Genomic DNA, 23,872 nt, shown 5'->3' on the forward strand with positions numbered 1-23,872 from the left:
TGTGTGAACTAAAGGCCTCTGGATAGTAGATAGTGGAAATTATTACATCATATTTTAAAAGGTGAGTAAAAGGAGTTTGGAACTGTTTGTAGCTGGGAAAAAGAGGATATTGAGACAATTTCTTTAGTGAGAGACAGAAAAAAATGCTCTTCTTTTAAGTCCCATGTTTTGTTGGAATATTTCCATTTCCTCTACATTATTTGGAGCCGTGTTATGACATCGACGGTTGTGTGTTTTGTGTATTAGTGGGTTTTAGAGTTTTTACACCTAACGGATAGTTTTGCAGTGAAATTGAAAATTAGTCCAAAAATTATACAGTGCTAAATAATTCACAGATTCTCCACATCACCATCTCAAAGCTTTCATTTACAGAACTGGGTTGCAGGGATGAAAAAGACAGAGCGTACCAGGGCACACCAACACACACCTGACCTGACCTATTCTTCTTCTAACATGCAATGCCGAGTCCATTCCTTCTTCTGCCTTTCCTCATTTGTGTGTGTGTGTGTGTGTGTGCACTACGGGGTGCATGTTTGTGTAGGCTGGAGCAAAACATTATGATCAACACCTGTCTGTTCCTGGGGGAGGAGCCTGCGGCAGAAAAAGGCAGAGAATACATGCATTTTTTTGTTCATAATTGCAAAAGAGACAAGTGTGTGTGTGTGTGTGTGTGTGTGTGTGTGTGTGTGTGTGTGTGTGTGTGTGTGTGTGTGTGTGTGTGTGAGAGAGAGAGAGAGAGAGAGAGAGACTATATCCTATCTAGAATTAAAATTTAAAAAAAAGCTCAACAGAAAAAGCTGGAAGTAAACCACTGATACCGGAACAGAACGAAAAACAAAAAGACATGGAGATAGTGAGGGAGCGCAAGACAGAAATGGAGTGTGTGTGAGTGAGTGAGCAGGAGGGGGAGGGTTACTCTAGGACAGCAAAACCCAATGACATGACACAGATGCAGAGAGCGACCGTGGACTGCTGGGAGAGGGGGATGGGGTGAGCGAGTGAGAGGGAGAAAGAGAGGAGGAGGGTGTGAAATCACACTGCTGTTCTATTTAACACTCCCCAAGAGCACATACACACATGCACACACATGTACACACCCAGCAGGGGGGGGACCACTATAGCTGCAAGCAAATGGCTACATATAAACATCCCAAACAAACCAACACACGCACACACACTCTCTCTCTCACACACGCACACACACGCACACCTGCTACTAATACTGCTCCACAAAACAAATGGGAGAAACGTAATACAATGCCACTGTGGTGGCTCTAAGTCCCTCCTACCTACTACCTCCTACACACACACACACACACACACACACACACACACACACACACACACACACACACACACACACACCTCATGACTCAAAATCTCACACCTGCTCAGATCCTGAGGGAGGTCACTTACCAAAATTAGGCCTACAATGCACAGACAGAAATGCGGGCTCCCATGCACCACTGGATCTTGACTTTTTTTTTTAAGAGGTTAAATATTTAGTGTTTACATTTTTCCAGCCCCGCTCATTCCATGAATTTTACTCTCTCCACGCTTCCATTACTAATTTCCTCTCAAAAAATTTATTATTTTTATATTCCGATCGAAATAACGCACAAAACTTGACTGAATTGTGTTCAAAATAAGTGTGAGTGAGCTAGCTCAGAATTTCAACCTGATCTTAGCTGAGAATGAAGGAGAAGGAGGTGAAACATGACATGATATTATTGCTTATTATTGTTGTTACCACGTTCACAGTGGCAGAAACTAGACTCTAAAACAAGTTTGCTCATAATTTGCATGGCTGATGTTGTGTCTCTGGGGCAATAAATAAGAACAGGGATTTTGGACAAATATGATCAGAGACATGAACTAAAACAGTATAAATATATTAATTAAGTAATCAATAAATAAATCCATTCTGATTCATAGTCTTTATAGAGACTCACAAGATCAGCAACACTGGGAAATCCCTGAGGATGAGAAGCAGAGACAAAGCAACCATTAAGTGCAGATAATTCTACCCTGCTATGGCGAACAGGCTCCTGCCCTTATCATAACACATACCTGCACCACCCACATGTGTGCACACACACACAGACACAGACACCCACACATACACACACACCCACACACACACACACACACACACCCACACACACACACCCACACACACACACCCACACACACACACACACACACACACACACACACACACACACACACACACACACACACACACACACACACAAACCTTACATAAGCGGTATCAGAAGAAGTATCAGAAGAGCATGCTACACACATGTGCAAATACAATCCTACAATGGTCTCAAATCTCACATCGATTGGCAGGATGCCATTTCCCCTCATCAATAGAGCAACCCGATAGGCTCAATCCCATGACTCCATTTCAGTAATGTGAGCTGCACATTCATGATGGGTCAGTCAGGTCGCACAGGGGCTACGACCCAGAATGCATCAGGACTCGAACTCTATTCACATGAGCTCAATACTGAAAGCATTCAGTCTAACAAGAAATGTCGGTTTGTGTAACGTGTGTGACGTGATACGGGTCGATGCGTATAACTGAATGTGTGAGCGGTGTGTTCTGTGTGTAAGTTGCCTTGTTATTTGTCACCAGAATGCTGAACCCTGACAGCTGACAGTGATATGAAAGCACACACAAAAGAAGTTTGCCTTTTTTTGAGCTTGTCAGAAAAGCAGAAGCACAGAACCTACATACAAACAAAAGGAGGACACTGAGGAGGTGAGCAAAAAGGGAGGCGAGGCAAAAGAACACATGGAGGCAGATCAAAGGGCAACAGCAGAGAATTAGAGACATGACAAAACTTAAAAGCTTCAACCACAATGCTGTGTGTTTTTTTTTTCAGAAGCTAGCTGTTTCTGAAATTGGGATTCGACCTCCAAACCTCTTATGGTTATGGCTATGCCAGGTTCGTGCAATTACTGTCCATGTCGGTCTCATAAGGCAGCTGGTGGACGCTTCATGGATGACTGTTCCACAAACATGCAACATAAAAAATAAGGGTTCAACTTTAACCTTTCTTTTACTGATTAAACAACATGCATGCACTCACACACACTTGTGACAATTCATTTTACATCAACTTTCTTTGTCCAGACAGTGACACATAGCCAGTTGTTTCTGTAATCAAATTTTGTACATCGACATGGTTTGATTTGCAATTTCATTTTCGATAAAATTTAATTGCCGTTTATTTCGTATTACAGCACTGCTGCTGGTACGTGTGTGTGTGTGTGTGTGAATCTCATGTATCGTTACATGATCTTTTTGCCATATCCCCCAACCCCCATTCTGCACTCCCTTATCCTCAGTGGACCTGGGAGGGGCAGGAAACACAGGTGTGGATCTGAGGGATCAGGTTACATGGTAATGATGATGATATGAGAGTACAAGGGGAAGGGTGTGTGTGTGTGTGTGTGTGTGTGTGTGTGTGTGTGTGTGTGTTGGAGAGACTATGGCTTTCCAAGAACTAACCTAAACAAATCAAAGCCTTGTCTGACAGGATTCATGTGCAGACTCAGCAGATTTTCTCATTCTCTTTCTCTCTCTCGCCACATGACCTCAGAAAAGACGGATGGCGTTTCTCCAGTGATCTGTCCTTTCTCTGCTGTCGGGTTTAAATCTCTGCGCTCGCCCAAGCAAGTCCCTGTCTCCCTGATGTTTAAAGAAGTGTGTCTGCCTGTTCCTCCCTCCCCCTATTCCCCTTCACTCCTTCACCCAAAGAACACAACACCAGCCAAGCAACACCACCCCTCCCCCACTCTCTCTCTCTCTCTCTGTCTCTTATGTCTCCTTTTCTTCTCCAGCGGCACACTCAATCATCCCCCCCCTCCTCTCTCTCCCCGCCCCCCATGTCTCTCTCTCTCTCTCTCTCTCTCTCTCTCTCTCTCTCTCTCTCTCTCTCTCTCTCTCTCTCCATTCCACTGAATGCACAATCCTTACTTCAGGCAACCAGGCTGGGCCTGAGGGGCATGAGTACAGACACACACACACACACCTACACACCTTTCTGTGTGCACACATCTGCAGAAGAAGAGACGCCCATCAAAGACAGAAACAAGAGGTGCCATACAAGGCCTTGTCTCTCTTGTAATCACTCTGTGTATTACCTCTATAACAACATGACCCACATTTCAGTCCACACACCATGTGCACACACAACCTGTACCAAATGCAGAAAAGCGATATTACTCACTAGATCATGAACAACTGTGAAGGTGGGAACGGCAGTCAGACGGGACTAGCCGGAAAAGCATAGAATGTTTTTTTTTTAGCTTAGCTAAAAGCAAAATTGGCCCGAAGGCTAGTACATACACCAATAGGGAGCCGGCACTTGCCACGCTACATCAGATCTGTTTTCAGAACAGACACACACGCGCCGGTCTGTTATTAGCTACTGTGAGAATGAGAAAAAGAGCCAGCACGGAAACCGAGAGAGAGAGAGAGATTACAAGAGAAAGCCAGAGAGACTGTGAAGAGGGAGTAATAGAGGATGTTCTGCTGGAGATAATGAATGAATGAATGAAGTGATCAGTGAAAGAGAGGGGGCAGTTTAGCAGGACAATCCCCTGGGGGTGGGGGGGCTAATGGCATACTAACACAGAGTTCAGAGATTTGTGATGTAGGTGTGAGAGTGTGTGTGTGTGTGTGTGTGTGTGTGTGAGTGGGGATCATGTTACAACTGATAATGACACTGATGTAAAACATTCTGTTGTTGTTTTTTCTTCACTCGACTAAGTGGATTGATTTAATGAGGTGAAGACATGACTTACACACCCATGTCCCTGGCACAAGTGTTCTTCTCACACACACACACACACACACACACACACACACACACACACACACACACACACACACACACACACGCACACACACACACACACACACACACACACACAGTCCACACAGTCCCTTTATTAAACAGAACACTCCAGGATGCCGGTAAGTGACAAACACGTATACACACACACACACACACAAAATACAAATATGCACACAGGAACCAGAGAACAAATACAACACACACAAACATACTCTTTGGCTAACAATAGTCAGCTGAGTGCTAAGGTTCACACCGGTTATCCCACAGTCCAAAGCACAAATGTATTTCCACTTCCTGCTTCTCTTGCTGAACAAAAAGAAGCAAAACCAGCAAATACTATGCAATCAAACAAAAAAATAAATTAATTAATTCAGCCACAAATTCAAAAACAGACAAAAGGTTAGTCAAGAACCGTGTGAAAGCATTAAAGTCTGCATAAAAAAGAGGAAAGAGAGAAGAAAATAAAGAAGAGCTTCAGAGAAGCGAGTGAAATGTGTGACAGTCCATCTAAACAGAAGAGCCTGCACTACAAGCTTCCTTTGTGCGGTGTTATTCCTGAAAAGCCGACTGCAACTTTTCTCTTTCCCCGGCTTTGTAGCTCTTCCAGATTTGCTGACTTTGCTTGAGTCATGCATATTTTGTTTAACAGCTTGCTAAAAAAAAGTGACACTGCACTAATAAGTCATGCAAAGAGAAACACATCATGAGAAAGAGAGGGACAGAAAGGCAGCATGGCTTACCGTGGGTTTAAATGTCCAGTCCCTGTTCACACAGGCGCACTAATTCCACAGCGTGTTTGGGGAGTCACAACTCACACACAGTCCAGCTCAGCAAATCTGTGCTCCTGTTTTCCCTTTAAACCAGCAGCAGGCTTCTCTACCTGCCCCCCTCTCACACGTACACACACACACACACATACAAGCTGGCAGCAACACATAAAAACACCAACCATGCGAAGGCTGACAGTCAAGAGGTGAAATTCCACCTGAATGCAAACAAATCATAAATACACACACAACACACAGGCTCTCTCTCCTCTCTTTCTTTCCCTTCTTCTGCCTCTCTCACTCCCCCTCTCACACACACGCTCTCTTTCTTTCTGGCTTCTCTCCATTCACCAGTCAAACAAAGAAATGAGCCGAGCTCTCTCTCTCTCTTTCTCTCTCTCTCACCCACATGCGCACACACACACACACACACACACACACACACACACACACACACACATATATATACACACACACACACACACACACCCATACATACACATAGCTCCTAAGCCCAACCCCCGCCTGTAGGCCAGCCTGCTTCTCTATGTTTTCATGCCTATTTCTAAACAGCCCCTCCCCCATAGCCGTCACCAATCTCTCCTCCCTGTCTCCACTCGCCCTCCTCCCCAGTCTCTCTCTCTCTCTCTCTCTCTCTCTCTCTCTCTCTCTCTCTCTCTCTCTCTCTCTCTCTCTCTCTCATCCTGTTTGTCAAGCAGATGGGATTGAAGATGGGATTGTTGGGAAGTGGAAGCAACACTTCACTTTCCTCCTTTCTTTTCAGCTCTGTCCTAAGATTATGATTGAGATTAAAAAAAAAAAAAACATTTAAAGATGCAGTTTTTATTTTTAGACACCAATAATACCCATCTAGTAAGCAATAAACATACATAAACTAATGGATCAGACATGAAGTTTCAGACTTCCGTAGATCATTTCTGGCCCTGAAATTCACACACAGCTCCTTTCCTTAAGAGGCATCTGCAAAGGCACACATTGTTTGATCAGAGAGGGTGTGCAATGGATCATGCCTTTCACACCTATATTTTGTTCAAAACACTATGTTCTTACTATGTAACTAAATGTTAAGTATGACTGATAATGACACACAGGAATCCTTCCTTGGCAATCGACAAGGACAAGATCTAATACAGCTTTCTACAAATGATCTGAAGAGTAAACAGAAACCTTGAAATTGTTTCATCAAATAATGACGGTTCATCAAGATAAAAGAAGCAGGTAGTGTAAATAACTGCAAATCCATTGGGAGATTTGTTATGTCATATCCTGCGTAAAAGTGAATGTGGGCATCCTAGCTGACAGTCTGAATAACGCAAAGTGTGGAGGTTATCCGTGAAGATGCTCCAATAATTAAAACACCAATCCAGAGCGAATGGCTTTAAAATGAGAAATTGCCTCTTTAACGAATCTAGACAAAAGTTAGATGTTTAAAGAGACTGCACATACATGGCAAGAGACTGCAGAGTTGCATGCAGATGCTGGCACAGCTAAAAGAATATGTACATTTAATGTGTGTGGGTGACCCCCACGCACACCCACTCACACACGCCTATCTAATAGATTGTGTAGGTGCAAAGTGCTGGTGCATCTGTGGTAAAGAGTGCATGGTTATGAGACGCAGACTATAAAGACACAGCTGTTTTAGTCTGCATAATTTTCACTGTCACAGACAAAGATAGCTCTTTTTTTTTTTACACATACATATAAACACACATGCACAAAGACAGCCACGTGCAGTTTAAAGCTTTCCTTTGTGGAAGTCCGGAAGCTGTGACTCTATGGAAAACCCGCTAACTCACAGTGCAGTGAAATCATGCACAGTTGTACAGATACATGGAAACACACAATCCACTCATACAAACCTCTGCTCTCAACCCACCCCAAAAAACTCATCATCAGTATCATTACTTATATTCTATTTAACACTTTCACAACAACTGTTTAACTACAATTCATGTCAATATAGCTTGAAGTTGACGACTGAAATTTTAATTTGAATAAGACAGATAGAGAATAATGGAGACAGAGAGAGAGAGAAAGAGAGGGCTGGAGGCAGACAGATACAGCAGGCCACTGTAATACTGACCTACCCTGTATGTAATTCCCACCATATTGATTTAGTACTGAGAAGATTTGTCAGCATTCCTGAGCCAGTGACACCCATAGGAAGAGCTCACGCCATTTTTACGTTTAATGATTTGCTTTTATCCAAAGCAGCTTCCAAATGAGACACAATAAAATCCAGACACAGAGCTGACACAAGGATCTAACAAAACAAGTGCTGTGATAACCTGCATTCACACTACCACCACAATCTACGACAATTTTCTCATCTCACTTGCAGTTTGTTTCTTGTGGACATGTGTGGCTACTGTTACCTTTATCGTGTGTGTGTGTGTGTGTGTGCATATGTGTGTGTGTGTGGCAAATGGTCTCTCAATTAAAAGTTGTAGCTGTCACACACACTCATTACCTCAAGCTTCTGCTTTATTTAGGTAGAACTTGTGTACAGGTTATTTGTAATGGGCAGTGGTGGCATGTCAAGTGGTTAAGGCTCTGGGTTGTTGATTGGAGGATGAGGGTTCAAGCCCCAGCACTGCCAAGCTGCCACTGTTGGGCCCTTGAGCAAGCCCCTTAACCCTTTCTGGTCCATGGGCCTGTATCATGCACTCTGACCCCAACTTCCAAAGTTGGGATATGAGAAGAAAGATTTTCACTGTGCTGTATTGTATATGTGTCAAAATAAAGGATTCCATTCACACATTTTTTAATAGTGCAAACGTAAATCATAAATGGATGAGAGATGAAATGATGGGCAAGTCATGGCCTAATGGTTAGAGAGTCTGACTCCTAACCCTATGGTTGTGGGTTTGAGTCTCGGGCCGGCCACGACTGAGGTGCCCTTGAGCAAGGCACTGAACCCCCAACTGCTCCCGGGTGCCGCAGCATAAAAAAACGGCTGCCCACTGCTCCGAGTGTGTGTTCACAGTGTGTGCGTGTTCACTGCTGTGTGTGTGTGTGTGTGTGTGTGCACTTTGGATGGGTCAAATACAGAGAACGAATTCTGAGTATGAGTCACCGTACTTAGCCATATGTCACATCACTTTAAAAATGATGAAAGAAACTATGAAAAGCAGCTGCTATAGCCTCTGTTATTGTAGCCTAACCTTTATCAATAATCTAAGTGTACCATTAATATAATTACATGTACACTTGCACAATGATTAAACAATTTTGGGCAAGGACAATGATGCAGCCGATGCTCATCAAGATGCTTTTTTGTTCTCACTACAAAAATTATGTGCTCATGTGTGTCCCAGCTCACCTCCGAGTGTGGTTTGACCCCAAAGCGTTTCTGCACATGACCACTTCCGATAAGCTCACAGAGGACCAGTGTTAACGCCAGGTGTGAACAGGGCCTCAAACAACCACTATACAGTTTTCTGCTATGAGGAGGGAAATAAACATTACTAATCGGTTAGCTGGCTAGCTTCATGCAATCCAAATGCTGACTTCTCATTTCCAAGGCAAACTGAATGGAGAATAAAGAGGAAAGAAGTTGTGAGTGTAGATGTAGTATTCACTGCAGACAGTCAGGTGGAATTCTGCTTTACTGTTGATATATAATTTAGAGAGAATGTAAAGTAAATAATTTCACATATCTCTGTGTCACTGAAATTGTGGCTCTGACTTCTATACAATCACCTGTTACTTGCTTATCTGAAAACATTGCTATGTTACATTAAACACAATTAAACACAGGCTAGTGTGTATTACTGTATGTTGGTGGATATATATATATATATAAAACTGTTCAGTTCTGGTGGGAACATGGAACAGGTATGCATATGGTCCTCTGGTCCTCTAAATAAGTACTGGTATTGTGAACAAAAAAGGGGGAAACGAGTGGAACAGTATGTGCGTACATATGTGTGTGAGAGTGTGATGGAATGAGTGTCAGTGGGTGTAGGATGCTTGGTGCTGTCTCAAAAGATTTCGAAGGGACTTTTTTAGTCAGTGATACGCTAACAAAGTGATCATCATACACACCCACACACCAATACTCACACCCACACATTTCCCTTCAGCCTGTCCCCACCCAGGAGAGTACAGCCATAGAAATAGGAAGGGATGGAAAATCTCTAGCAAAAATAAATAAATAAATAAATTGCAAGGAATAAGAGGCGTAAGGACAGGAAACATGCTCATTCCTATTCTCCAGTGAAAATCCCTCTCTCTATGTACCTCACATCTCTCCTGCTTTTTCTCAGTTCTGATTAATTGGCAATTAATGTTTAACGAGCTACAGCTGTGCGCAATTAATGCTGGAAAGAGTCGTCTCTTAAAGAACCCTTAGATTCACACAGTGTCTTTTAGTGGAGGCTCGCAGCTGAACATAAATTCTACAGATGTGTTTCTCTGCGCCTGAAATGACAACAAAACTTCATTCCAGCATACATCCACAACGTTACTGTGTCGTATCATACAGCAATAACAACAGGTTTATAACCATTTCATGAGTTGCAACTGATTTTAATTATCTCTACTCAATAACCAGTGTTGATTATTTTACCAGACATGCTGATTCTCACACTAGCACACCGAAAATATTTTGAGCAACAGCAGAGAAATGTCGGTCGTGTGGATATTTAGAGGAATGATTTGTAGGATTATTTTAGACAATGTTTCAAAAAACTATTTCAAAATAATATTTGATTTTCGACTGTTATGGTTTTGTCTTACAGTTCAGTGCACATTACTGTGGAACTGCCCAAATGTTCACCATCCACCTGTGTATTAGTGACTGCCAACAAGTCCCTGACTACACAGCTGATAATATGTGCGTGTGCATTTGTGTGTGTTTTTGTGAGTGTGTGTTGTATCAGAGTTTGTAATTTATTAAAATCTGATCCATCTGTTTTCTGTGCAAAAGATGACCTATAGTGTCTACACAAATGTGTGTGTGTGTGTATGTGTATTATATCAAGTATCACTCTGCCCATTTCCTTCATCCACTTGGTTGTGAGTGCATCGAAAATCTATTAATGCACTGAAATGCTCTAAAGAAGGCACAAACACAACACACACACACACACACACACACACACACACACACACACACACACACACACACACACACACACACACACACACACACACACACACACACAGCAGGTCTCCTCTTACCTAGTAGTGGTCTGTTGTCTTCTTCCTGTATGGGAGTGGCTCCTTCCTGGCCCTGCAATTACAGGATACACAATCTGTTAAACACATGAAAACCATCAGGCCAGAAAGAGCCACTAAGCCAAACACACACACACACACACACACACACACACACACACACACACACACACACACACACACACACACACACACACACACACAGCTTGTTATATACAGAGCAGTTGATGGCTAAAGTCAGTCATAGTCATAATGAGGAGAGAGCACCATCATACTCCTACTGATTACAGCTGAGAGTGTATGCAAACAACCAGAGGCCCTGAAACCTGTACTTACACACACACACACACACACACACACACACACACACACACACACACACACACACACACACACACACACACAGTACAGTTTAGGCACAATTATCTTTTCAGAGGATCCAGATAAATATAACACAATAGGTCATTAACAGTCAGTACAGTTCAATATATAAAAACATTTAAAAAACAAAAATTAAATGACATAACTTAAAGGCCCTGGGTACACAGCAACCCTGACCAGGATATAGTGTTTACCAAAATGAATGATTGATTTCAACAGGGAGAAAAGTTTTCACACTGTGAGGGAAAAAAAAAAAAAGATCCAAGATGGCCACCCCATTATACTACAGCATTCAGGTTCATAGTGAGGTATTTTTGTTCATGTTAATAGATTAGTTAGTTACTGTAGTTTACTGCCATGCCAGCAACTGAGGCTATCTTCATGGCAAGAACGGTTAATAAGAACTAAAATAACCTAAAATCACAGGAATAAATATTGACAAATATAGACAACTTAAATTAAATTTTTTACATTAATATATGACAGAAACTCTAAAACTTTTTTGATGAAACCTTGTAAAATAGCTCTTTAAATGAATTGGCCTCATAAAATACCCTTCTGTGGTCATTATACGCAGGACAGTCCAACAGAATGTGTTTGACAGTAAGGGGAATGCTGCAGTACGAGCACTGAATGGGGTCTTCTCCTTTCAGCAGGTATTCATGTGTCAGCCTTGTATGTCCGATTCTACATCTGGTTAAGATCATCTGATCGAATCTTGATCTCATAGGTATTAGAGACCTGGTAGTAATTTCAGGGTGTATTTCAAACAATTTGTTATTCGACCATGTATTCCATTCCTCTCGCCACTTAATTAATACATAGTCATTGATAATAGGTCTATATTCCGAGGGAGGAATTTGGCATCCAGTCCCATTCTGCCTTAAAGCTTTCTTCATGTTAATAGATTAGTGTAGGCAAACTGATGAGTGACGTGATATCAACAGGGCATGCATATGAGTTTAAATACAAGTATTTGTTTTAATAAAGCAATCAACATATAGACATATTAGTTACACTATATAGTCTTGGCTTGTGTAGAGTATCGGAAAAACAAGGTATCACAGGAACAGTTTCTTTCCCCAGACCTGATCACCCTCATCAACAACTCACCATAATTATATTCACTGCTTCTTATCTACAAGTACTGCATTATCAGGACTGTCAGTCATCTGTATATATTACACACACTACTGCTGCTGTATATTGCACAAAAAGCATAATATTCACTCCTATATAACAGGAGTGATATAACACTCCTACACTTTATGTACATAACTGATCGTTCATATTCTATATTCATATTTCATATATTTTATTCATACTATATCCACATTTTATACTCATTCTGTCTATATTGTATCTCATTGTCTGCATTGTTTTCTTGTATAGTATAATGTTATTTATGTCTGTACCTTTGAGAGTCACAAACTGCTGGAAACAAATTCCTTGTGCGTGTCAACATCAACACACTTGGCCGATAAATCTGATTCTGATTCTGAACACAGACACACACACACAGACACACAACAAGAACACTACTCACAGACACTACAGAACACGAAACATGAATATGTGTGTAGTAAGTGACCCGGCTCAAGAGATAAAAAGCCATACCACTTCCTGTTTAGACTAACGGGACATAGTAAGGTTAAATTATGGCATAATTACATCACCATGGCTAGATGATGTTTCAATTAACATACCCCCCCCCACCCCCCCACCCCCCCACCCAGTGTCAGTGGTGTTGTGGTGATGTTTTGCACAGTATGAGCACTGGGGCTCAGTATGCATTCATGAAGGAAGAGGAATTTGGCTGCTGTTTTTCAAACCCCCTTCTGCTGAGCCTGGAGAATGTACACATGCATGCTGCACAGCTGGCCAAACACACTCATGCTCACACACACACTTGCATGAGTGTGTATAAGCACGCACATGTACACCCACCCACAAATATGGAAATGCATATATACAACATATAGTTTGAGTTCCACAACGCCAAAAGTTCAGAAATAATTAAAAGTCTAATTTGCTTTGGGGGCTGAAAGCAAAGCCCTCACCCCTATTTTGGCAGCACAATGGTTTACTCCGCCATGTGGAATGTGCAGCAGAAACAGCTTGTATTTAACGAGAGGGTGGAGCAATGCGTGGCAGAGCTGGATAGTTTATCCGGTGCACAGGGTGGGGTTGAGGGTGAACGGGTTTATAGGATATTTTTAGCCTTGCCATTTCTGCTCCCAACATGATAAAACTGTCACAGCTCAAAGCACAAAGTGGACACACACACACCAAACAAGACCACATACTCATACATTCATGCACAAAATTCTGTCTGTCTTTCTATTTTATTCTATTCTGTTCGATCATTCCTGCCATTTCTCCGCATCACTCTTCATAGGCTCCTACATCGAAGAGGACAGAAAAGAAATGAGGTCCAAAATCATGTGTTATACTTATTACACCATTCTTATTCTGGCTTGACATTCCAGACAATGACCCAGTTTAGAAAGTGTTAGTTGTGAGCAAGGCCAAAATAATTATAAACTTCAGGAACAGTAAAGGAAAAGTAAATTCCTTGTACAAGACGTTCCATATTAAATCTGACACACAAATAAACACAACACATGCAAATCTGTCACATACTTACTATAATGCTATGACCTTTCATTCAGGACCATGTGCATGGTAATATTATTTTACCACCATCATTTTATATTTTTAACAATTTAATAATAAAGGATTTCCTAAAAAGGGACAAAAATTAAACCATAATACGCCTGGCAGTAGTATTAGTAAAATAACATTGAAACACATTTCTTTTGCTTTGTTTTAGTTGCAATAGTGATAAATGTGACATAGGGCCCAATACTAGCCACCTGTATTGCATGAAAGCAGCACAGTGGTACAGTGTGTAATATTGCAACATCATAACTCCAGGGTTCCTGTTTGCGGAGTTAAACTTCTGGCAAATGATTTATTGCACTGAGTGACATCTGTGTTCATCATCTAATGAAATAACATACATACCCTTCAAAGCACACCTTAATTTGTTACCTTCTTCATTCCTATTGTGTTCACACCTGTAAAGTGAGTGTGCATGTGTACCAAATGTGTAACCACTCCCCTTGCGAGAGTCACCATGACAACCAGTAAAAGATTTGCCACAAAATAAAACCATGTTAACTAAAATCCAAGTCTGAACTTTTAGTTCTGCCTACTTTTCAGTGTTTTTAAAACTTTCATCAAAGTCTCATCTGGAGAAGGTCCAAGTACATGTCAATGCACCATCGAATGTGTCCAGCTGTCCTAAGCTCTCTTTCTCTGCACTGTCTTGTTTGTCTTGTCCTGCACTGTCCTGCATTGTCTTGTTTGTCTTGTGCTGCACTGTTTGCACCAGGTTGCACTTTTTGTGTGGCTAGGACTAACTTACTAAGTCCTTATAGCGCTGTCTTTGTTTTATGTAGCACCACAATCCTGGAGAAACGTTGTCTCATTTCACTGTGTATTGCAACAGCTATACGTGGTTGAAATGACAATAAAAGCTTCTTGACTTGACTTCTGTAAGCAGTCTGTAACTTGCAGATGCTAGCTAAAAAGCCGATTTAGGTATTCTCCATTCGAACATCATCTAGGGAAATTGCCTACAATAACCATGTTGTGCCTGTAATATATATAACGTTATATATTCACTATGGATTATTCTCACATTCCTAATACACAAAAATACTACAAAGTTCTCTGGGAAAATCTCCATTTCTACATAATCTATTTTGGGAATAATCCAAAACATCGGTTTGTATGTGTATTGGTTACATATTTACTCTGCAAACACTTTAGACCTGGTTGCCAGGACACCTGCTTGGGCACGTGCTGAAGCGTGACAGGATGGGACGACCTTTTTAACCTCAGCAGTAGCTGGGCTTTTCATGTCTTAGCCGCTTTTCTCTAATGTTTGGCCTTTACCCTCCGACCCTGGAGCAGGCCTGTGGAGAGGCTTTGTGTGAATGTATGTGTGTTTAGATGTGATGATTAAGACTAAACTAGAAAATGAGCAATGATTAGGCAGAATCAGGAAAGCACTCAGAATCTTGTAAAACTACATTTGAATTTTAAGTATTTAAATCACTTCTTGCCTCAGGCTTGCTCGTTATGGCTAAATATTAATTCAATTTTTAAACTTTATCATTTTTTATTTTACTTTTATGTCCATTACAAAAAGTGCTATACAAATAATTTAAATTGAACAGAATAAAACATACAGAGAACATACAGCCTGAACTGCTATATCATTACTCATAGTGTACACACAAGGTACAATCATTTTGCACTAAAATGCCACCATGAAGCTAAAATATTTATTGTTAACCAATAAAGTCAACTGGCGCTTATTAGTGGTGCCTTTTATTACAAGAAGCTTTTATTTTCAATTCAACCATATACTTCTGAGGCAGTACACAGTGAAAGCTTCTCCAGGAACATGATGCTACATGGTGGAACAACAGAGCTAAGGACCTAAAGTAAGTTTGTCCTTGCCACATAAAGTGCAACGTGTGCAACCTCGTGCAAACAGACCGAGACAAAAGACAGTGCAAACAAACAATACAAGGGTAACTACACAAAATAGTGCCATACACTTGGTATATAGTACACTATAGTACACAATAGTACACTTGGCCAATAAATCTGATTCTGAATCTGATATTGTAAATTTAGTAATGCTCAGAACCCAACCAACAAGTGCGTGACGACATAGTTTCAATTTAATCTTGTGAAATTTACATGTTATTTATGAAACTGTGTCCTTTTTTTGTGTCTCCTGATTGTAACACAGCACACTCAAATCACACAGGCTTCTTGTTTCTATATTAAAAGCAAACTTGTACCATTAATATTCATACAGCATTGATAATTCCTGTAACAAACACATGCACACGCTTCTTCCAATGCCGTTTGCATCATCACAGATATATGAGTGTTTAGACACAGCTCAATGTTGAGTCTAAACGCTCCCGGATCTGACCCACAGATTCTATTAAATACTCTTAATCAGCCAGCCAGCAACAACTCTCTCTCTCTCTCTCTCTCTCTCTCTCTCTCTCTCTCTCTCACACACACACACACACACACACACACACACACACAGAAAGAGAGAGACAAATGCACATACATCTGAATCCACTAAAGGTGGACTCAGATACAGACAGAGAGGTGGACAGGAACATGTATGTGCAAACATCTGGAATCTCTTAACAAAGACACAAAGAGTTACTATATGCAGAAGATGAATATGGCATTTTGTGTCTGTGTGTGTGCTTGTGTGTGTGTGTGTATGGCTCTTATGGTCAGTTGTTTTGTTTTATTAACTTGTGGGTGTGGGGGTCACCCGATAAGACAATAATGATAGAAAGTAAGAGCGAGAGAGTAAGCAGTCTCAGAGATGTATACAAACACAAAGCACATGCAGCTGCTCACTATTTACTAAAGCGCATAATTGTGTCCAAAACCTCTCGCTCCAACAGCAGAGGCCGTTTCTCACCATGTACACAGTTTATGTTTCAGTGTGTATATTTACAGCTGTTTATGAAATGTGCAATAAGACTTATATCTAACACCCTGAAAGGACACAGATCTTTTACAGCATTACAGAATGCATTTAATACTCCGATATGTAAGTAATGCACATTTATATTGCATGCCATAAGACTGGAACTTTTATTTCAACCTCAGATATTTCAGACAGAATCTCTAAAGCGGACACTCAAGGCCAAATATGCGTTCTCTTCCGTAAACGAACATACACACTTTCAAGTAGATATGTGTGTGATGGAGAGGTGATGAAGGATGAAAGGAGGAAGGAAGTGAATAATCCAGAGCATACACCTAAAATCAAACACATCCCCACAGCTACATCAGTGGCACCTTTATCCTGCATGCTATTGGCTGAAAGGGCTGGAAGCTCCTCCTACTATACACACCTATGGCTGTGATGGCGTCAGGGTGTCTAATCCACTCCCCTGCATACACTTCTGGAGAGTCAGAGAGATTATTATATTGTCTTTCTTAAACTGTTTTTACATTGTTAAACATGCTTTAAACACTAATATTTTATTAATTCATTTCATATTCAGGCACTTTATAACCTGTGATTTTGCTAATTTGTGTGCACCTTTGATCTTTTCCAATAAAGCCTGGTAAAATGAATTAATTGAAACTGAATTTTAAACGTCTTGCTTTATTATCCTTTGACATTCAAATACTTTTCATACCACACACTGGCAACCCAAATAGACTGGCTTTGTCATGCTAATGAAGTACCTTGAAAATGAAATTGAAAGTTAAACTAAAGAAAAAAGGACAGCAACAGAATGGTGTAGGATATCATGCACACACACGCGTGCACACACACACACACACACACACACACACACACACACACACACACACACACACACACACACACACACACAATATCGCTTGACTAAGAGCTTAGTGTTCTTTGTAGTTCCTACACACACACACACACACACACACACAAGGTACCTTTCATACTCTGTTTCTCTTGCTCACACACTGTAACACATCAATCTGTTTTTATGAAGAATTTGGCTCTCGAACTGTCGTATTTTATAAAAAACTTTTGCACGGTGCTGTCTGCAGGAACAGCTGTTATTGTCTGCCGTGGTGCTGAGATGCAGCCATGCAGACTGGATTTTGCATTGCGGGGGCAGGGGTCTGTCTGGACTCGATTGTCACATGGTTTCTAAGAGTCTTAAAAACTACTGGCATGTGTGAACGAGAAGAAGAGAAGAGTTTCCCCAAATGGTAATTAGTGAGGTATCACATATTTTTTACATATAGTTCCCAGAATAACAAGACAAAAATAGCCCACAATAGGGGAAATCAAATACTGTAGCATCTAAACCTGCAGGAAATGAAACTGGTTAAAATTCAAAGTTTGGTGTTTGTCCGCACCTTTCTTTTTCTTAACCTTCCTTACTTTATTGCTGTCAGTAGCCAGTAAAGCTAACAGTAATGGCATTATGGTTATAGCTTCTGAAGGATCTGGTCAGTGAGGTGCTTTAGTGTAATGGCACCAAAATTTCCAACAAAGCAGTCAGCCAAGATTTTCCATCTGATTTAGGCAATTAAACATGCTGTTATAGGAAAGTAATAAATGATGGTGTGGTGTGACACCACAGAAACACTTACAGTTTCTTGATTAAAGAGTGGCATGTCATACATTTTATTTAATTATAGTTAGATTAACACTGTGCAACATTCACAAAGCAAGTTCCTATTTTCCTCCTACAGCTGTTCATTCACGTTTCTTTTAGTCTCTCTCTCTCGTCATTTCAAAGAGAAACCACAAAGCCTTCTAGCCTGGAGACTTTACTATGCCAGAGGACTTATAGCTGACTGTTACAACGTGATGATAAAGGAGTCTCCATCCATAAATGCAAAATAAACAGTAATCATTCTTACAGAATCCCTTTAGAAAACCATCAACAATTATACATGATTTAAATTCAGTTTAAGTGGAACATCTACCATACAAGTCCCTGTACAAGCTGTTACTATGGAAATGATAAAATAATATACAGTAGAGTTAAAATAATGCTGTTTTGCACTTTTAATTAAATCATACATGAACCACATCCTTTAATTAATTTCTTACTTTACACCATTCCCTCAGTTATTTTTGTTCTGCTCAGCAATAAAGAAGACGATATCGGAGCTTAAATATAGACCTACAGACTGTCAAAGTTGAACTCCTACATTCTAAAGTCGTGGGAAGAAGGGAAAGTCATGGCCTAACGGTTAGATAGTCTTACTCCTAACCCTAAGGTTGTGGGTTCGAGTCTCGGGCCGGCCACGACTTAGGTGAGCAAGGCACCGAACCCTCACCTGCTCCCCGGGTGCCGCAGCATAAATGGCTGCCCACTTCTCCAGGTGTGTGTTCATGGTGTGTGTGTGTGTGTGTGCGCGCACTTTGGATGGGTTAAACACAGCGAACAAATTCTGACTATGGGTCACCATACTCGCCGTATGTCACGTCACTCACTCACTTCTACCAGGTCTTTGTCTTTTCTTTTTTTCACGTTTTATATTTATGTATTTTACAGAAGCTTTTATACAAAGAGTCTTACAATCGAGCTGAACACTAATGATAGACATTTTAATGACCTTGCTCACGGGCCCACCAGTGACAGCCTGGCAGTATCTGTACTTAAGCAACCTTCTGTGCAGCACTATGCCGCTGAGCTGCTACCTGATTAAGAACCACAATTACATTTTTGAAAGGATCTATATTTGATGTATCCTGATACAATAATGGGCACCAGCCAAATGCAGGCAATACATATTGACTAACATTTATGCTGACCAAATATTAGCCAACGTTTATAGGCCATGCTTTCTGGAAGTTTGCATAACCTCTCTCACCTGTCAGTCACAGCCATATTAACCAATCATTGGGGTCTCTTAGCTCAGGTATACAGAAAAGGGCAGATTTTGCAATGCCAAGCATTGTATGCTGGACAGTGATGCACATGAGCAACAGCTTGAAGTGAATGGCTGTTGTCATGCATCTTTGAGGAATGATAGAGGGAATTGTACAATTAAATCACTGATGCAAAAAACTGTTGACTGAATCATAGCATCAAAGCCCTTGAGTGAGGTCCTTAACACTCAACTGCTCATTTGTATTCAGTCTCTACTGTAAGTCACTTTGGACAAAAGCATCATCCAAATAGAGAAAATGCATTGATTGTTAGCACAGTGCTTAGATCAATCATCAATATCAACTAAACGTTACCCCGGAAAATTACCCTGGATTCATTCACGCACTACGGCTACAACAAACGTAGCAGCACTTAGTGGAAATAGGTTATCAGATGCATGCAGCTTTATTGTGCATGTGCACATGTGTGTCTTGCATTTGTGTGACTTCAGTGGTTTAGACTCATTAGAGCGACTGGTGTAACCTAATTAAAACAATATGTAGGGACCACCCATCTCCGTTGCCACCCAGGGACCTCTCACTCTACACGGCTCGCCGTGGGTGGTGGAGGCTGAAGACTTTTACCAATCCGGCTGGTGTACAGTAAAAGCGCGAACATTTATTAACCCAAATATGCAGCAGTTTGATACGAGGCCACACACAATGACACACACCAAACACAGTGCCACACAGTGGCCACCACAGCTGCAACGAAGTGTGCCTGTGTGTAAGCATTCCCAAGGAACAAGAGAGGGAGGGTGTGTGTCAGCTGGAGATAGTGGGCATCAAAGGAAAATGCTATCAGAGATAGTGAGAGAGAAGGAGAGTGCCAGCTGGGTTGAGGGAGGAGGTAAGTGAGTGCGTGAGCTGGATGGAGCCCAGCTTTGTCTACACCGGGCCTCCAGGGAGCTGTGTGTGGCACAGGCAGGGCAGCCTGCGCCTCTGGAGATGAGCCAGGCCACACGCAGGGGCTGAGTGCTCAAGAAATCCCCTGGCTGAAAAGGGGATCACCAGGCCTCGGGCCACACACACACACACACACACACACGCACACACAGATGAACACATGCATGCACTTCCCTCAAGCCCTAGCATAATACAATACTAAGCTCATGTCAGTTAGGCTTAAATATGTGCATGAACACAGACAGTCATGGCGCCTGAAAACTGAGGTTATATCATACTGAACTTCTGCTCTGGCCTTCACATACACGTGTGTACACCGTGTCTGATTAGCTCTGAACTTCTGTGCTCTCTCTCTCTCACACACACACACAGAAAGAGCAAGAGTGTACTAATAAAATTTAGTGTAGCGTTCTCATGGAACATGCAAACTTTCTAAAATGTTTGAATCAGACCAAACCAGAACATGATCAAATGTGCTCTATACTGGCAGATTGCCACTCTCTGCCTCAGACACATAGCTATCAGTACTTATTATACACTTCTCTGGTCGCAAGCTTTAGAATATTGACAGACATGCAGATAGTACATCAAATTTACAGCTACGTATGCGCACATGCGGCCACCAGTATCTGAGCAAATAAAACACAAAACTTTTCAGTCACTGGATTGAAAATTAGGTTAAATAATAAACTTAGCAATCTGTTTACTAGTTTTATTTAAATCCATTGTGGGCTCCAGGAAAAGCAGGTGATTGCTCAGTTGCACTGTCAGCGCCAGTTAGATGAACAGATTGGCGAGTTATCATTAGCTAATCAAACAATGAACCTCTGGGCTTTGGCTAGTCAAAGAACTGGACCGGGATTGTTTTTGTTGCTTTAGATAGATTTTAAATGTCTCAATGACTAGAAGGTTAAGGTGAAGCCTGATAGTTTTGAGAGAATGTATGTGGAATACATACTTTTATGAATCACAGCTGACTGTACAGAATTCAGTACAGTCTACATATAAGCACGTAACTCATATACACACAAACATGGATGTGTGTTACCTCATAGATACCAATTAATTGTTATTAGTATGATTCACCATCCAAGCTAATGTGATTAGAACTTTATGAAAGGTAAAGATGTCTGCTTTATTTTATTCCACTTAAGTACTTACATTTGCTGGATTAAAAAAAAGAGCACATTAAGCATTATTATCCAAAACTACAGCGATGACGGGACGAGGGATTGAATGTTTAATCGACTGACAAATTTCATTTCACAGTACTACATTCCTTAATCTCATAATAAAGTAGTATTATTTCTTATTTCTCTGTCTCTCTCTCTCTCTCTCTCTCTCTCTCTCTCTCTCTCTTTCTCAGTGCCTGAAGAAGAAGGGGGCTGGCATTACTTTTTCCATTTTTGTGTTGCCTTGACAATTCAATAAGCCATAACTCTATAGGCAACATTGCCAGGAAAGCACTGGCATTACTCTGTATGCTCTTGCTGAGGATTACATCATCACTGTATATTGCAGCAAAGGGAATAAGAGCCAAATAAGTGTTTATGAGTACGTGTATGTGTGTGTGTGTGTATGTGTGTGTGGACTCTTAAGTGACCTCTGTATTGAGCAGACCAGCCAAAAAGATCACATGACCCCATTCCCCCATCCTCTCTTTATTTAATCCCTCCCTCTCTTTCTCTTGCTGTCTGTCTCTGTCAGGTGTTGGGTTACTGCAGGCTCCAGACAGCGGCAGTAATGTAGCCCTCACTTCCAGACACCAACACAGACAGACAGAGGAAAAGAAAGAGAGAGAGAGAGAGGGAGAGAGAAAGGGAGAGATCTCATCTCTTGCTACTTTTCCACCAACACACTGCTGGAACTGGTGCCTAAATTCAAACCACCAGTCAATGCAATCAAACACATAACACTGATTAAGGAACATGTGACCCTAAATATTGAGAGGCAGGAGTATTTTTGTCACCTTGGCAGCAACATGAACACTCCTAAATAAAAAGGCGCTTACAAACAGTGAGACAATGTCTGAAAATTACTGCTGAAAAAAACTAAATGAGTACCGTAACAATGAATCAGTAGTCTGTTGAAAAAACAAAAAAACCCCAACAAATTTGCTGTTGTTTATTACAACAAATCAGATGGGAAGCCCTACAATAAACTGTTAAAAAAAATCAATCAAAACATGTATTTCTTTTGTTGCATTTAATTGTTGCATTTAATTGCATTAAATTGTAGCTTTCATTATGCTGATGGACTGGACCATAAAATGCAAAGCCAGAAATGGAATTATTATTATTAAACACAGTATATAAGTCTGCTATGATTGTTATTTTTATGCCATGTATTAGGAAACAGCTAAGTTTGATCGCAAAATTCTTAAAATAGCAAAGACGCGGGCTGTTTAGTAAAAGGTTTGCTGGTTCGTTCAACCAGCACCGGTCTGTCTGTTGCAGCGGAACTGCGTTGGTGGAAAAGGTTTTCTGTGTGCTGGGAGGATGTCTTGAGTCTAGAAAATACAGTTTTGCATGTACTGTAGTATGTAAAAATGTGAAATGGCATTTGCGGGAGAACTGCATTTTAGAAAAACTCACAGGCTTGAAGTTCGTATTAATACAGAAACATGAGATTTTGTCCCACACGTGTAGTCTTACTACCTCAGGTCTCTGGGGTCCAAGGCTCACTCTTGACCTTTGTGCAGTTCAGGGTACCTTGTGCCCAACATTTCTGTGATACGGATCTGTCTTGATGAAGTGGTTACTGAAGATGACTGAATGAAAGATTTGTAACGTCTTGCCTTTAATCCCATCAAATCAGGCTCTCTGACATAGTCCCAGCAGCCAGAAAAAAAGCCTTTTATTGTTAAATCTATTATCTATTATGGAGTTACTGAATACATTTTGCTCACTCTGTAATTCTGAAGAACTGATCTTTAATTGAATACTGCTATGTCTATATTGAAGCAAAACATGAATTGGGCTATTAATTATAGTCAAAGATTCTCTAGGCAGATTCACACTGAGCCATACTGCATTTCTGTAATGTTACACATTCCAGTACACAGTTAGACAGGAAGGAAGGAAGGAAGGAAGGAAGAAAAGTTAAAGCAAAAAACCTCCGTCACATTTTATAATGCGTCTAGTGTCTCTTAAAGCACACGCTCATCTGCCGCTCTGTGTTTTTGAGGGTTTTGGGTTTAAACGACAGGCGCACTGTTCCATCACTGCACCACACTAACA

The 23,872-nt window shown here is 41.1% G+C and overlaps 1 protein-coding gene across 3 annotated transcripts in view; it reads right to left on the reverse strand.

Annotated features, from left to right (window-relative positions):
* The window catches only part of kdm6ba (lysine (K)-specific demethylase 6B, a), a 75,664-nt gene that overhangs the window by 30,837 nt on the left and 20,955 nt on the right, over positions 1–23,872 (reverse strand). Inside the window, exons 1-2 of one of the 3 annotated variants that reach the window (XM_047817855.1) lie at positions 12,643–12,707; positions 10,850–10,901 (exon numbers count right to left, since the gene is read on the reverse strand). The gene's annotated coding sequence lies outside the window, so the exon portion shown is untranslated. Of the gene's footprint in view, positions 1–5,614; positions 6,059–10,849; positions 10,902–12,642; positions 12,708–23,872 lie in introns of those variants that run through there. The other 2 variants (XM_047817852.1, XM_027164976.2) reach the window with 2 other exon arrangements.

This window comes from Tachysurus fulvidraco, chromosome 1 (assembly GCF_022655615.1).
Source record: "Tachysurus fulvidraco isolate hzauxx_2018 chromosome 1, HZAU_PFXX_2.0, whole genome shotgun sequence".
Taxonomy (NCBI): domain Eukaryota; kingdom Metazoa; phylum Chordata; class Actinopteri; order Siluriformes; family Bagridae; genus Tachysurus; species Tachysurus fulvidraco.